At 26.6% G+C, this 13,101-nt stretch overlaps 1 protein-coding gene across 1 annotated transcript in view; it reads right to left on the bottom strand.

Moving 5' to 3' along the window:
• Positions 1 to 13,101, bottom strand: part of LOC135949607 (uncharacterized) — a 123,451-nt gene that overhangs the window by 38,685 nt on the left and 71,665 nt on the right. Inside the window, exon 3 of the mRNA XM_065499204.1 lies at positions 6,653 to 6,712. The gene's annotated coding sequence lies outside the window, so the exon portion shown is untranslated. The remainder of the gene's footprint in view (positions 1 to 6,652; positions 6,713 to 13,101) is intronic.

Here is a 13,101-nt window from a genome sequence, read left to right as displayed (position 1 = left end):
GCTTTAATTGCCATTAACGTTTAATTTTAATTAATTAATTAACGTAAATTTTATAAATTTCAAAATGAAATTATAAAGTAGTGGCTAGAGATAAATGACCACCATTTGCATTTACCCCACGTCTTGACAAGACATCAGCGAGCAATTTCTTTATCTCACATGAACTTGTCTCATGTGGACAACTCTTGTTGATTGATATTCATCCCAATTATGAATAAAAATTCCTCGGGATTTTTTTCCCTTTTCTCATTTTTCCTATTCAAATTCAATGGGAAAAAACACCCAGGGAATTTTTTATTCGTAATTGGGCTGATAATGTTCTTGTTCGCTGACATTTAATGTAATTTTCACACAAAAAATACCACAATTTTTAAAAATTACAAACAAAAGCCAACAGTCCTAATTTCTGATCACTCGGCTAACTCCAATTTATATATTTTGGGTTAAAACGATGGCTTGTCAATATTTGGAGTTAACCCTTTTTTCTTATTTTTAAGATTTTGTTTCTGCCTTAAATCAATTTCATTTATTTTTTTATGAAAAACTTGTAAATATAGCCAATTTGTGTAAACTCTTTTTAATCCACTGCAAAAAAAAATTAAAACCACCATCATTAAAATCAGGTTTATGACAAGTTCAGTTAACTAACTGAAATAAAATTAAACTAAGGTCACACTCAACAAACATCCAGTTAACATTTATATTGTGATTTTTTTTTAAATAAATGAAACTGTTTTAAAACTTGTACTTGTACTTGTTTTATTAAGAGAATTATCTTTAATATCTGTTTTTTTAAGACATTTAATTACATATTAAACTTTAATAATGTGAACACCCTGATCTGTCAAATGTGAAGGACATACATACACAGCTGTCAAGTAAGGAACTAGTTTTAAATCTTTATTTAGAATGTTTTTAAACTTTTGGAGTTCTAAAGTTATAAATTCAATCAGTAGAGTTTAGAAAAATACTTAATTAATATCTAAATTACAAATAAAGAACAAAAATTGGTGCTGAATCGACACCAAAGCCATTTCGCTAAGGCAAGCGCGAATCCAGAGGGGGTGAAATAGGAAATTTAACAGTCAAATACTGGACAGCACTTTTTTCATAACGGTATACATATAAACTTTAAGTGTTACCATTTACGAGATTAATATTAACCTTTATTTTAGCTGACTAAACGTTTTTATAATTGTTTACCCTCAAATAATAAATAATAACTACAAACACGTGTTTGTACAGACTAATTTACATTTCATTAGAAATAACAAGTTTTAAAGAATTTTTACAATTAACATTTAGCCACGAGTTAGTAACTAAACCTGATCTCACGTGTGTAATGAATACAATTAATTGAAATGCAATAATTAATAGCCTGTCTTTAAATCTCCGATTAAAACAATTGCTCAATATTAAATATAAGAAATTCTAAAAAAAATTATTTAGGGTGACAGTAAAAATTAATTTTGTAATTCTGTGTCACACAGGGGGAAAAACTTTGAAAACTTACATTTAAATAAAACCAGCAATTAAATTGTGTGTATAAGTAAATATATATTTTAAACTAGTTGTGCTATCATTCATCAAAGATTATTTGAAGCAATATTTAAAATACGTGACTACTCTATACATACAACAATTAGTCAGAGACTAAAATAAAGTTTTAAACAATTTTAGTGAATTTTAATATTTTGCTTAAAAATGAGAATTTATTGTAAACCTGTTAAATGCAGTAATTTTGCAGAACTGCTGCATATTACAAGTTAAGCATTCGTGAAAACATATCTTTGGCATCAGTGCTTCACGTAAAATGCCAATATGACAACACTTCTGTTTACCGTTAAAAGACAAACCAAAAATTTACTTGGCAGCACTTGCAGAACCTACAGTGCTGCCAAGTACTGATTGCCGTCATTTTAAGTCCAAACCGGCATTTTTATGAAATTTGAGTTAAAAATTGTGTAAATATGATTAATGTGTTTTATATCTAGAGTAAAATAAAAGAATAGAAATAATCACATTTAAAAATTCTGTTTTTTTTTTCTATGATTTTTATTAAAGTGTTATTTTTTAAATAATATTATTTATTGGTAGCCTATTACAAGTTAAGCATTCGTGAAGGCATATATTTGGCATCACTGCTTTATGTCAATTGCAAATGGTATACAGTAATGTCATAACCCCCTGTCTATACCTCTCAAATTTTTATCATGATAAACGTCAAAATCGTTGTCAAGATACAAAATTATCAAGTATATTCTCAATTTATTAGTATTATGGCTTCGTTATGAAAAAATTGTTAATGCTTTTGCACAGACAACATTGCCTTCACAACAAACTTCATTAATTGTTATGATAAATATTTGTCAAGTATAGACAGGGGGTAAATAATGACAAGTTTGTTTTGAAGTTTCCTGAGTTACACGAGTTAAAATTATTGCCTTAAAAACCAGTCATGAAGACCAAAGTGCAAACAAATCTCACATTTATTTTCTTTATTTTAATTTATAGCCACTTAATTATTAATTGCTGGTATTGAGTTGTCTAATTGCCACAATTTCTCAATATGAGCATTATAAATTCTTAAGAATTTATCATTTAGATTAATTTAATTAATTGTTAAGAAATTAATTTGATAGTAATCTATGCAACTCATAGAAAATTATTTAGAATGCTAGATAAAACAGAAAAACCTAACTCATGATAAAAAATTGCTTTAACGTTAGCTTCTATTTACTATTTTTAAGAACAGAAGTTTTAAATTATTTAAATATTCCTTAGTTTTTAATAAAAACTGTTATTAAATAATTTAAGTAAGAAAGTAAGACTTTATTGCAACAGAAATTATATAAAAAAAGGGAAAGTCTATATAACAACAATAATTCTGTAAAATAAAGTGGAAACTTTGGCCATCACAGTCAACGGCGATCACTATATGTCAATGATAACTTACTTCTTTTGGTCTAAATTGGATAATATGGACAACAACGACATGTGGTTTCAACAGATGGCTCTTTGTTTTATGAAACCATTAATAAAGGGAAAATATTTTATTGAAAATTGTTTGTTTTTTTGATATGAACATTTTATTTAATTATTTTTCTAAACTTTGCATTAGAAAAATCTACTATCAATTGTTTCCTTATAAGTATTCTTGTTTAAATAATTCTGTACTTTTTGTTTTCAAAAATATCCTTTTAAACAAAATTATGTTTTACTTAAAATAAGGCAACACTTACTACTTAATGAGATTAGGCAGCACTGTTAACAAAGCAAAACATTAAGTAACGGTAACACACAAAGAGAGCAGAGAACTTGTTGTTAAAGCAATTTTAGCAGGAGATTAAATAAGCAATAGAAAATTATTAAATTTTCAGCTATACTTTTAAGGATTTCAATAAGAAACCAAGAATTCTTAAGTAAAAAAAGCAGTTAAAACATAAAAACTATAACATATTTTAGTTGTTTATTGATATATTTACAAAATCAATTAATTTTAAATGAAGTTTTTTTTATAAATCTTGATAACTTTGTAATAAAATATTAAACTTTAATAAACCCTTGCCCCTTAATCAACAAAAATGTTTAATTAAACTAAAGATTTCTATTAAAATGTTTGTTAAATGTTTGCGGCTTAGATAGATTTAAACAAGTAGAAAAACCCCACAAATCATTTTGCTATAAAATTTACAAAAAAATAAAATAAATTCTATAGAATTAGCAAAATTTAAATATAATTTTTTATGTGTTTTGTGTCTGAAGCCAGTTTAAGTTTTTTGTTCAAGTAAAGAAACCACATTTATAATTTATGCAAAACAAATCTTATCATTTAATAATTTATAGTTTATAAATTATATTTTTTAGACATATTTATATAAAAAAAAAACATTATAACAAAATTAAAAATTAACAGAAGTGTAAATAATAGATATGAACACGTGCTTTTAAATTGAAAATTTTAGTAAAAAAAATTAAAAGCACAAGGGACAACACTGATTCTATTGTAAGACACGGGATTTATTACCCCCCGTCTTGACTAGACATAAATTTGTTCACTCAGCGAACAATTATGTGGGCGCACATGAATATGTCTTGTTAAGCTCATGTCCACAGGAGCCAAATCATGTGTGGACCAGGAATTGTCCGCTAAGTAAACAAATTGATGGCTTGTCATGACGTAGTCAATATTGTTAATTTTTTCGAAATAAAACCTATTTAAAATTCCTGCTTTGGTAGTTTCCTAATTTGAAATATAACAAAATGTTGAACAAATACAAATCACCTACAATTTTTTATTAGTTCATTCATTTTATTTCGAAAGTAAATTGTTTTGATTAAAACTTTTTGAAACACTACAGTTTTTTGATTATATTTTAAATCAATTGTATAAATTTATTTCAATTGCTAATTTGTTTATTTTTAGTTTTATTTTTATGGCTAATTTGTTTTTTCTTGCCAAATACTTGCTTTCAACTACATAAGTACTTTCATTTTGGACTCTGCTTACTAAATATGGATTGCGCAATAACTTTTCCTGTTTTTTTTTCTTTCTTTCTTATATTAAACATAATAACGATGGTATAATTTTTAATTTTTTTCTTTTTTTCTATTGCAATTTTCCTATTAAAACTAATACATTTTATAACAATACAAAAATTAAATAAGCTTTCAAATCAAATAATATGTATACAACTTAAGTAAGGAAAAAAAAATTGCGATTTTTTTGTGAAATAACATAATAATAAAAATAATAGAAAAAAAACGTAATTTGCAATCAAGCTGTGACAACCTAAAACTGCTCGTAACTCAAGCGTAGCAAGCTGGTTTAATGTGTAGAAACGCAAAAAAAAACACACAAACAAAAATATCAATGAAGAAATTAATATTAAGGAATTTAAGTTATTTTTTTTTAAGTATTATTTCAAACAAGTGCTTAAGATAAAAATTAAATATCTATACTTGCTTCAGACACAATTTTAAATTCCGTAATCCAATTCGTTTGTTATTAAATTAAACTTCAAACTAGGTTTTAGCGCCATAACTTCTCTTAAATTGTATACAATAGAAATTCCTGTTTATACCGGCTTTAAATATAAAGTTTTAATGGATTTATACATAATGTTCCTCCTTTATATAGAATAGCATAGAAAACTTTGATTAACTCTTTCATCTGGGTTACACAATAACAATTTTCTTTATTTTTAGGTAAAATATTTCATAAATTATGATTTCTAGTGCAAAAATATATAAAAACTTTCAATATTGTGTAAAATATAAAATATATGTAAGAAAAACGCTTATTACTTAGATTTTAAATGCTAATATGACAACACTTTTGTTTACCGTTAAAAGACAAAGCAAACATTTACTTGGCAGCACTAGCAGAACCTACTGTGCAAGTGCTGCCAAGAACTAATTGCCGTTTTAAGTCCTTTTTCAACATTTTTATAAAAATTTAAGTTAACAATCATTTAAAAATGATTGTTGTAAAGCTTATTTTATATCCAGTGTCAAATAAAAGTGTAGGAATAAAATAATTCAAAATTCTGTTTTTTCAGAAGGCTTTCTTGCTTTCAAACCGTCTTGTTTGTACACAAGCCGGCATTTTTATGAAATTTGAGTTAAAAATTGTGTAAACATGATTAATGTGTTTTATATCTAGTGTAAAATAAATTTAAAAATTCTGTTTTTTTTTTCTATGATTTTTATTAAAGAGTTATTTTTAAAATAATATTATTGACAAGACTTCAGGCTTTCATTTAATGTACATTATGATCAATTTAAACCTATACTTCCCGAGTTATGGCAATCGAAATTTCGATTATTAAATATTAAGAAAGAAATTTGAAGCGAAGCCGGCTTTTGACATAAATGTTATAAACTCTAAATATGTCACTATGTATTTTGTTAAATAATAATTTTGGCAAGACTTCTAGCTTTCATTTATGATATCTTATAAGCAATTTAACCCTGTTCTTGCTGAGTTATGGTCATCCAAATTTTGCACATTAAGTTTTTTCTATGATTTTTGTTAAAATGTTTATAAACTCAGCATATGTCACAATAAAGTTTGGTATTTTTTAAAATAATATTATTGACAAGTGTTTAAGCTTTCATTTAAGATATCTTATGATAAATTAAACCCTTTACTTCCCTAGTTATGGCCATCGTAATTTCGGATATTGAATAATAAGAGACTTTTGAAGCGAAAGCGGCTTTTGACATAAATGTTATAAACTCAGAATATGTCACAATAAATTAGGTATTTTTTAAAATAATATTATTGACAAGACTTCTAGCTTTCATTCAAGGTATCATATATTCAATTTAATCCTGTTCTTCTTGAGGTCATTAAAATTTTGCATATTAAGAAAGATATTTAAAGCGAACAACATTAATATTGCCTTAACAATTTCCATAATAATAGTAATATTGAGGTGCTTTAAACTAGCAATGCTATTTTATTAAGCCTTATTGTTAATTTACATATTTCTCAACAAACTATTGAAATAAAATTCAATAAGTGTTGCACAATAAATTAAATTAATTACCACAATATGATAAAAAAATTTATAGAATAAACGTGATATTTCAAAATGGCCATAAAATAGAAAACATTTATTAATAAAAAAAATTCCATATAACTTACCCTATTTTATTACCGGTATTATTTATTAATTATTAAATGGAAAAAACGTGTCTTCTACATCTGCAATTAGAAAAATACAAAAATAAAGAAAGAAAATTTAAAAAAAATGTATTGTAATAAAAATCAAACATAAAAAGAAAAATTTTAGGTATTAAACTATTAAATTTAATTTATAGCTGGTAAATTGAAAATAAAAAAAAAGCGATCACTTAACAGAAATATCTCCCACCGAGATTATGTTACCATAAATAAAAAATTTATGGAGATTTTGTAACACCCAAAATTAACAAATGATGGGGAAAAATACACATGCCAAGCAATAAAAATAAAAAGAAAAGGTTTGTTTTTATAAAAAAAAACAAGAGAGGCAGGTATATTTATAATTCAATTGATAAATTTAAGATAATTTAAACAAGTTCTTTTAATTTATAAACAAACATAACAAAACAAACAGACTTTATAAAAGAAAGCTACTAAAAAATACAACCTTGCTAAACAATACAACCCTGGGCCTGGGCAGTGTTGCTATTTCTATTAGTATTTTTAGCCGTTTTTTAGCTTTATATTATAATTTTGGGATTTTTTTAAACAAATTCATTTAAATACTTTAATTTATACATTAAGAATTAATTAAGATGCTTAAATATTTAATAATAATTTGTTTATTTTCTTGATTCTTTTTTATTCACAAACTAATGTCTGTACATACATATATTTATAAAATTGTGTCATTATAATAAATCAAATAGTCATCATGACTTTTTATTTTATTAAATGCTTACGTCTTTTAATTAATTTTACATTAATTTTATAATAATTTAATGAAACAAATAAGTAATATCATACTTGCAGCATTATTATTATTAATAATACATTTCTTGACATTCTTGGGATTTTAACAAATTACTTACTAATGCTTTATGAGTAGAGAAAGGTTTATTGTTTTACTTACATACTTTCTTTCATTCTTTCTAAACAATAATTATCTCAAGCTACACAATAATAGTAAAAACAAGTAGTAATTAATAAAACTAAGGAATGAGTAACACAAATTTCTTTTGCCTATAACTTAATACGTATTTCTTAATCGAAATACAGTGCACAGTGAGGCAGAATCAAAATGTTTTGGAAATAAATCTGGCATTTCTAAACGGCTTCTCCGATCTGGATAAAATATGACATGAGCATAGCCAAGGAGTATTCGAGTTTAAGTTATTAAAATGTCCCATTTTATGTGCCATCCGTGTGCTATTTATCTCTTATAATTTCGGAGTTATTGGCATTTCAAAATTGAAATTTTAAAATTTTGCTTTTTTTTAAAAAATATAGGTCGCACTTTAGTTAGTTAGACAACTAAATTATGAATAACATACAAAAGATTTCAGAGCAATATCAATTATGGATCCAAAAATATACAAATTTCAATTTAAATATTAAATTTTTTTTGTAATTTTTGCTGTTTTTTGGGCGAAAAGGTGACTTAACTCTTTTTATACCCTTCACCTTCGTGAGAAGGGTATATATAAGTTTGTCACTCCGTTTGTAATTTCTACATTTTTCATTTCCGACCCTATAAAGTATATATATTCTGGATTATTATAGAAAGCGGAGTCGATTAAGCCATGTCCGTCTGTCTGTCTGTCCGTCTGTTAGTTGAAATCAATTTTCTGAAGACCCCAGATATCTTCGGGATCCAAATCTTCAATAATTCTGTCAGACATGCTTTCCAGAAGTTTGCTATTTAAAATCATAAATCCATAAATCCGTCCATAAATAACGGAGAAATGAGCAAAAAACCGGGACAATCTCGATTTTTGACCTATTTTTGATCTATATATGGATTACTAAGTCATTAATATAGACAGTATGGATATCTAATGATAGATATTTCAAAGTCCATTGCAACGATGTAGATAAGGCTATAGTATGTTGGACCTACAATGGGCCAAAATCGGGAAAAATACTTTTTGACCCGAATTTTTTTTTCATCAACAATTTTTTTTTGTCAAAATTTAAAAAAATTTGAAAAAAACTTTTTTTTAAAAAAAATTAAAAAACAATTTCGGAAAAAAAAATTTTGCAAAACAATTAAAAAAAAAAATTAGATTTTGTTTACCTAAAAATATTTAAAAAAATTTATGTTAAAGTATAATTTTGTGAAGGGTATATAAGATTGGCACAGCCGAATATAGCTCTCTTACTTGTTTTTATTAAAAATAAACTTTCGTTAAGAATATATAACAATTTTATATTTTTCTGTAAGGTATCTTTACAGAGAACCTTTTTGTATAAAAGACATTTCCTATTTTTCGAATACGTCGTCCCTACGCCCTTCGGAATGTGACCTATTTTTTATGAAAATTTCAACTTTGTGCCACATGTTCTAAAATCCAGAAGCTGGGATCAAAAAACGGAAAGCAGCTTTGGAAACCTTGATGTGTTCCCTATTTATCTCCAAAGTATTTTCCCAGCCCATAAGGAAATGTGGACCCCATGAAAATTGTAAAAAATACCATTTTTGGGATTTTCGCTCCAATTTTTAGGAATTGCGAGATTCCCTTTGACCTTTAGAAAATTTTCTTTACACTTTGTTATTTAGAATGACAATTTTAAAAAACGTTGAACATTTCATTGAGTTTTGTTAATAAATAAAGATTTTATTACATATTTATTGAGATTCTGCCACTTTTCCTTTCAAACAGTTGGCATCGCCAGTAAACGTTATGTGTTTTGGCAACACAGCTTTAATATGTTGCAGTGGTAATTTTGTTTTTTTTTTTTGTAAACAAACACACACAACCCAGCCAATATTTAGTAAGGAAAAATAATTCCATCTAAATAATAAGAGAAATTAACATTTCCATATCGTTTTCTATAAAAAGAATTTCAATTTGGGTAATTTATTTAATATATTATTTGTATTTGACCTACTTTTTTTAATTTTAATAAAACGTTTTTTAAAGCACATATATTTTTTATTCACAATAAGGGAACTGTATATAAAAAGGTCAATTAATGTTAAAACTTCCTAAATGTTATTTTTTTATAAATCAATTAATTTAAATAATTTCGTTATAAAAATGTTCCAGTTTTTAATGAAAACTGATTTTGTGTCTTCCTTAATTTTTGTTCTAAAAATTTCTTTGAATTTACTAAAAAAAAGAAACCAGAAAATCATGCATAGATCATGCTATTAAAATGTCATTTCATAATTAGTGTTAATTGCAAACATTAAGCAAGATTAACGAGTGAAAAAAACCCCATACAAATTACAATTTACAAAGCGCCATGTCACTTACAAATGAAGAGTTCTGTTTTTTGTTTCCACTTCTTAATTCATATTCATACTTAATTGTCTCCTCAGACTTGACTTTGATGTTGTAAGTTGCCTAGAAATATAATAAATGTTTGATTACTATATGTGGTCTGACAGCCAGCCAGCCAAACTACAAAAGTAAGTCAAAAAATATTCTCATACATTACTCAAGCTTAATGAAGTTGATAATGATAATCATGATGTATTGTAGCACAATTCATTTTTAGAATAATAATTCCAATGATGATGTAGATGTAGATGATTACTAACAATGATGATGCTGATGATGTTTATCATGTATGACATTTCTTTAATGAATGCCAGTCACCTTTGACCATAAACTCATGTATAAATGAAAAAAGTAATATTGTACAATATATTAAAGACAATTGTGGAAATTTTATTTAAACTACACTGAGAAATCTAAAATGTGTATGTTTTTAAATGAATTTATAGATATTATTGATATAAAACAGAGTTTATAGGTCGAAGGTCAGCTATTAAGAAATATATTAAAAAAAAACATTTTTATTATCTTTTAGCGTTAAAGAAAAACCTTTCAAAAGTATATGAGCTTGTTAGTATTATAACTAACAAATGCCGTTTTGTTTTGTGGCAAAATATGTTGCCCTTTTTCCGCCCTCTATTTCGAATAATCCTTATATGTAAACTAGTGGTTAAACGTTTTCAAAATATATCAGAATAAGTGAAAAATAATGAGAAACATTCACAAATTGTACGTAATTGGTGTTTTCTGTTGAAAAAAATGTTGCCCTTTCTCTGCCATCTTTTTCGAAAAAACCTTTTACGTAAAGTACTGGTTAGACCTGAACATAAAAGGCATCAAATTAAGGGTTTTTCAAGATATATCAGAATAGGTAAGCCTAGTTCAATAAATAATGAAAAATATTCATAAATTGTATATAATTGGTGTTTTCTGTTAAACAAATTTTGCATTTTTTCTGCCCTATTTTACGATAAAAAAATTTACGTAAAGGACAGGATATTATACCAGTTCATATAAGGCATCTAATTAAAGGTATTTTTAAGATATATCAGAATATGTACGACTTATTTCAATAAATATAGTAAAATATTCATAAATTGTACATAATTGGTGTTTTCTGTTAAACAAATGTTGCCCTTTATCTGTCCGGTTCAAATAAGGTATTAAATTAAAGGACTTTATGTATTTCTCTATGGCATTAACATATTTAAATTAAGTCGGGCATGTGGCTACACAGAAAAAACTATTTCTTAAACCGTTTCAATTGAAATATTTGTCACATATTGAACTGGTTTCAATTATTTCATAATTAAATCAAGTATTCATTTGCTCAAAAACAAAATTTCTTGATATTTTCTATTGAATTTTGAGTTTTGAATTTGATTATTTGATGAATTTGATATGAAAACACATTTATGTTATTTTTTGTGTTTCAATTACGAAAATTATCTATTCAATAATTTTTGTATTTGAAATTCAACCAATAACGAAAATTGTTTATTCAAGTGTCAAAATAATCAAATTCAAAACTCAAAATTCAATAGAAAATATCAAGAAATTTTGTTTTTGAGCAAATGAATACTTGATTTAATTATGAAATAATTGAAACCAGTTCAATATGGGATAAATGTTTGAATTGAAATATAATTTTTTCTGTGTACGGCGAGGCTGTTTTTGACGAAGTGTATTCGAGCATTGCTGGCCGTATGTCACGAATAACAAGAACAATGTTGGCCTCGAAGGCGTCAATTGTTGCTGGTTTATCAGTATAAACCAGTGACTTCACGTTGCCCCACAGGAAATAATCGAGATGTGTCAAATCGCACGACCTTGGAGGCCAATGGACAGGTTCATTTCTCAAAATCAAGTTATCGCCAAAATTTTGATTTCAATAAATCGGTGGTTAACCCTTTAATGCATATTGTTGCCAATTGTCTACATTCCAGTTCCACTTAATTTTAGACGAATATAAGCTTGATACTAATTCAGAAAAATCTAATGGAGTACGAAAAGTTTCAGCTAACGAAATTATAAATCAAACTAAAGCTAAATGAAATATAATAAATAAAAATCAACTAAATATTTGATACTTTATAGAAAAATAAAAGTAAAAATCATGCATTTAAGGGTTAATGTCGCCGTTTGTTACATTGCGCCATCCTATTGAAAATACATCTCGTCCGGATCAATGTCATCCACATTTTTCAAACAAAAAATCCTTGATCATGGTAACGATCTGTTGCGAGCTCCGCCTTCCATTTTGAAGAAATAAGGTCCGATGATGCCATTAGCATGTAAACCACACCAAACGGTGCAATTTTTCTAGATGTAATAGAGTCTGTAGGGTCTGTTGTGGATGGACCTCCCTCCATATCTCCCCAGCTGAACACAATTTTCCGATAAAAAGTTACACAAATCGATGACGGATTTTCAAAGTAAATTTCTTTAATTTGGTAGTGTTGTTCAAGCATCAATATATTCATGATGATTCGCCAGAGTATGCTGATTATAAATGTCCAAAAGTGAGCGCAGTATGACAGTTATCCCTTTCGTAAGTTATATCGGGCTAAAAAACACACCCTTTGTAACCATAAATGTGACCAAAATACGATTTTGTAAGCAAAAGAAAGACAATTTTTTTTAGAAAACAAAACGGCAATAATTATTAAGTTGGCAATTCATGTTTATTAGACATTTACACTGAAGTTTGTTGTTGTTGTTTAGAACAACTTGAACAAAATGCAAAGGGCAGGAAAAAGGCATATTATTTTAGAAAACAAAATGGAAATAATCAGTTTATAATACATTTACACTGAAGTTGGTTGTTGTTGTTTAGAGCAATTTGGCAGCTGTCAAACGTTATTAAAGCTAAAGTCATAGGGTAACATAGAGACGAGACGGAATTGTCAAAAACCTAAGTCTGTTGTCAAAAACCTATCTCTTGCAACAACAAAATATATGCTAGACAATGTATTTTGTTGTTGTATCAGAAATATTATTTGTAGTATTTTTGTTTGACAATTCGGAGTGTCTCGTCTCTATGTATAATTCTCTATGGCTAAAGTTTTACAAAGGGCAGAAAAAAATGCAACACTTTTTTGAATAAAACGGCAATATATCAGTAAG

The sequence above is a fragment of the Calliphora vicina genome, chromosome 1, assembly GCF_958450345.1.
Source record: "Calliphora vicina chromosome 1, idCalVici1.1, whole genome shotgun sequence".
NCBI classification, from domain to species: Eukaryota; Metazoa; Arthropoda; class Insecta; order Diptera; family Calliphoridae; genus Calliphora; species Calliphora vicina.
This window is presented reverse-complemented; position numbering and strand designations above follow the sequence as displayed.